This window comes from Silene latifolia, chromosome 11 (genome assembly GCF_048544455.1).
Source record: "Silene latifolia isolate original U9 population chromosome 11, ASM4854445v1, whole genome shotgun sequence".
NCBI lineage: Eukaryota > Viridiplantae > Streptophyta > Magnoliopsida > Caryophyllales > Caryophyllaceae > Silene > Silene latifolia.
This window is the reverse complement of record NC_133536.1, coordinates 153,987,529-153,992,341: the sequence shown is the minus strand read 5'-3', so window position 1 is coordinate 153,992,341 and position 4,813 is coordinate 153,987,529.

The following is a 4,813-nucleotide window of genomic DNA, read 5'->3' as shown; positions in this document are numbered from 1 at the left end:
TCATGGGTCCCCTAAAGTCTTAGCATAGGGAATTAGCTACTCATAATTACCAAATTAACAAAAACAATAACTAAACAATCTGAATTAAGCATGATGAGAAATCTAATTGATTGAACAAGTATGAAATAAAGAGAGAAAAGGAATTCAAATAACAAATACGATAAGGAATTAATTAGATAGATAATACCGAAATTTGGTAACAAAGTAGAGAATCGAAATCCAAGGAACAGTGAAAAAGTAACCAGTGAAATGTATGCAGTAAAAGGGAGATTCCCAGATCGGAGTAACGTAGTGTTCTCCTCAGTCTTATACTGTAAAAATGTTTAAAACCTAATCTATGGGCTGATTCACCAAAACCCATAAAAGATTAGGCGGAAAAAGACTAAAAGCATACGAAAACCTCTCGATCGAGTAGAGAGACTACTCGATCGAACACCAAGTCACTCGATCGATCTAGAGCAGCCGCTCGATCGAGCACTGCCTGTGTGAACTTCCTCGATCGACTCCTCCAACCAGTCGATCGTCCAGCATGGGTGCATGAAGCATTCGATCGAGCAGAGAGGCCACTCGATCGAGCTATATAAGTGCGTCAGGACTTGTGTTTCTCCCTTGCTCCGCTCATGCGCACTCTAGGTGTGAAATTCCTAAGCTCCGGCTCCATATTTCCCATGAATGCATACAAATGGGACAATTAAGGCTCATTTTAGCTCCTCCTCGGTCAATTCCTGCAAAATACAACAAACGGACCAAAGTAGAATATTCGGGGGTATTTGTAGCTAGATGCTACATAAAAAGCACAGAAATGCGTGTAAAAATGAGGTAAAAACCTTATATAAAAGACACGCATCATTATTTACTTTTAAGTATGTTTCGTTATTGTCTTATGATTATCGTTGCCTCGAAAAACCGAGATGGTAGTGCTTCCATGCCTTAAGTGGTCCTGGTAACGCACTTGGAGTATGGGGGTGTTACATACACTCCAGTTCAACAGGTAAATGACAATTCCCATAAACCAACTGATATGGTGATGCACCAATCATTATTTTAAAGGCAGTTCGATATGCCCATAATGTGTCATCCAATTTTAGACTACAATCCTTCCGTGATTTAGAAACAACCTTAGCCAAGATCTCTTTTAGTTCCCTATTAAAGACCTCAACTTGTCCACTAGTTTGGGGATGATACCCCAAACCGCGACGATGTTGGTCACCGACTTTAGACAGTATCGCTGTAAGTTTCTTTTCTTTAAAATGCATTCCCCCATCACTAATGACGACCCTAGGGACACCAAATCGGGGAAAAAAATAATCTTTTTAAGCATTTTAATCACGGTCTTGGCATCATAGTTAGGTGAAGCAATAGTTTCCACCCATTTAGACACATAGTCCACAACTACCAAAATATACCTGTTACCTTTACTAGACGGAAAAGGTCCTTGGAAATCAATACCCCAGAGCGCTGGCAAGCATCACAAGCTGAAACAAACACTTTAGTATCGGCAAATAAAGTAGGCCAGAGAAAACCAGATTGAAGTACCTTAGCCACAGTTCGTGACAGACCGTGGTGACCGCCATAAGAGGATGAATAACGGCCTTCTAGGATTTCTTTGGTCTCCCACTGCGGAATACACCGTCTGTAGAGACCGTCTGCACACTCCTTAAATAAATAAGGGTCATCCCAGAGATATTGCTTTGCATCATAAAGAAATCGCTTCCTCTGCTGATAAGACAGGTCAGGTGGCATCTCGCCACTCACAACATAGTTAGCTAAATCTGCGTACCACGGATCATGGTTTATATTAGTAAAGACTGCAAATATAGAATCATCAGGAAAAGAATCATCAATGGGTAAAGGATCCTCTCCCTCATGCTGCGGTAATCGCGACAGGTGATCAGCTACGACATTCTCGGCGCCCGTCTTGTCTTTAATTTGAAGATCAAATTCCTGGATGAGGAGTATCCACCTCAACAATCATAGCTTAGCTTCTTTCTTAGCTAGAAGATATCTCAGCGCTGCATGGTCCGTAAAAACAGTAACTTTCGAACCTATCAAGTAAGAGCGAAATTTCTCCAGCGCATAAACCACAGCTAACAGCTCATTCTCAGTAGTAGTATACTTCAGTTGAGCCTCATCCAGAGTTCGGCTCACATAGTAAATCGCGCTCAAATTTTTGTCTTTCCGCTGTCCTAACACCGCTCCTAGTGCATAATCACTAGCATGACACATAATCTCAAATGGCAGCTCCCAGTCGGGAGGCTGGATAATCGGTGCTGAAATCAAGGCCTGTTTTAACCTGTTGAAAGTAGAAAGACACTCATCAGTGAAAACAAAGAGGGCATCCTTAAGTAACAACTGTGTAAGTGGTTTAGCAATTTTCGAAAAGTCCTTGTTGAACCGGCGATAAAAGCCAGCATGACCAAGGAAACTCCTCATTCCTTTAACATTGACAGGAGGAGGTAATTGTTGAATCACTTGCACTTTTGCTTTATCCACCTCAATGCCCCTATCAGAAACTAAGTGCCCTAAGAAAACTCCCTCGTTGACCATAAAGTGGCACTTCTCCCAGTTAAGCACAAGGTTAACCTTAATGCAGCGCTGCAACACTTTATCAAGGTTAGACAAACAATTATCAAAATCACTCCCATAGACGTTGAAATCGTCGATAAAGACCTCCATAATAGACTCTATATACTCAGAAAATAGCCCCATCATGCACCTTTGAAAGGTGGCGAGGGCATTACACAAACCAAAAGGCATTCTACGTTAAGCAAAAACACCTTGAGGACAGGTAAAAGTAGTCTTTTCCTGATCATTCGGATGAATAGGGATCTGAAAGAACCATGAGTACCCATCTAAATAACAGAAAAACTTATGAGAGGCTAACCTTTCTACCATATGATCAATAAAAGGAAGGGGGAAGTGATCCTTCTTCGTGGCGGCATTCATCTGTTTATAATCTATACACATCCGCCAACCAGTCACAACTCTAGTAGGTATCAATTCATTTTTGTCATTCTTAACCACAGTAGTCCCTCCTTTCTTAGGAACCACTTGAAATAGACTCACCCATTTAGAATGACCAACAGAATAGACAATACCTGCATCGAGTAGCTTCATTACCTCAGCCATCACAACATCCTGTATCTTCTGATTCAGCCTGCGCTAACCTTGTCTGCAAGGCTTGTGATCTTCCTCTAGGTCAAACCTGTGGATACAGATATCAGGACTGATGCCCTGAATATCATCCAACGAATAACCCATTGCTTTCCCGTTTTTCTTAAAAACAGCTAACAAAGCGGTCAGCTGCTTATCATCCAATTTGGCACTAACAACGACTGGATACTGCTCAGTATCATCTAAAAATGCATATTTGAGATGAGATGGGAGAGGCTTACGCTTAGGTACCTTTATCTCAATTGCGCAAAAAGTGTTTACCAATTGTTCTACCCTCTCCACTTCGGCGTCGGTGAGTTCATGCTCATCTATCATAGCTTCAAGCAGATCTAACACAACGTCATTGTTCTCCGGGTTATCTGCACACCCATCTAGCAACATCAAAGCTTCCAGTGGATCCTTTATCAAGGAATCCGACCAGAACTCATAAATAGACTCATCAATGATGTCAACTGAATAACAAGTATCCACTATCATTGGTCTAGTAAGTGTACTAGGCAAACTGAAAGTGATAGCGTCATCCCCTACCGCATGAGTCAAACGCCCTTGTTTTTCATCTATATAGCCTCTGCTATACACAAGAATTGTCTTCCCAATATAATCGGGGTCCGGGTATCCTCAGCTATGTCTAAGACAATAAAGTCTACTGGTATAAAGAACTTGCGTACCTTGACGGGCACGTCTTCTAGGATACCTAAGGGTTGTCTGACCGATCTATCAGCCATCTAGAGGGTGATATTAGTCATTTTAAGGTGACCCATATTAAGCTTCTTACAGACAGAGTAAGGCATGACACTAATGCTGGCTCCTAAATCACAAAGAGCTTTTTCTATCACTTCAGTTCCTATGATACAGGTAATAGAGAAACTACCTGGGTTTTTTATTTTAGGTTGAGCTTTATTAAGAATTAAGTTACTAGACTCTTCCATAAAGGCAACAGTCTCAAACTCACTAACCGCTCTCTTACGCGTCAAAATTTCTTTCATAAATTTTGCATAAGAAGGTACATGGGTAGTTAGCTCGGTAAAAGGGACGGTCACCTGAAGATTATTGACCACATCCATGAATTTACTGTACTGTCGCTCAACCTTAGCATCCTTCAGACGTCCTCGATAAGGAATTTTGGTAATAGTAAGTGGGTCTGCGACTTTCTCTAAACGTGGCATCTCCACAGCAGAGGAAGATGACCCAGCAGCGTGTTTAGACTTTGAAACGGCGTCTCCGCTATTACATGTACTTGATCAAGCACTATTTTCACTCGATCGAGAGCTTTTCTCCTGGGATCTGCTCGATCGAGGAACACCATCCTCTCGATCGAGGTCTTCAATTTTGGCATCTCTCGATCGATCACTGTTATCACTCGATCGAGAACTTTCAATGGGAGAACTGCTCGATCGAGGAACATAAACATCTCGATCGAGGTAATCGATTTTGGCACTTCTCGATCGAGTACCATAACTGTTCGATCGAGGACTTTCAGTGACACAAGTACTCGATCGAGTACTCAAAACACTCGATCGAGAACTTTGACGAGGATCAGCAGCGTCTTCGTCAATTTGCTCTTCTAAAACAGTTTCCGGACTTTCATCAATAGATAAATCAGCATTTTTCGGCATTATTAGTCCATCATATGTAAGAC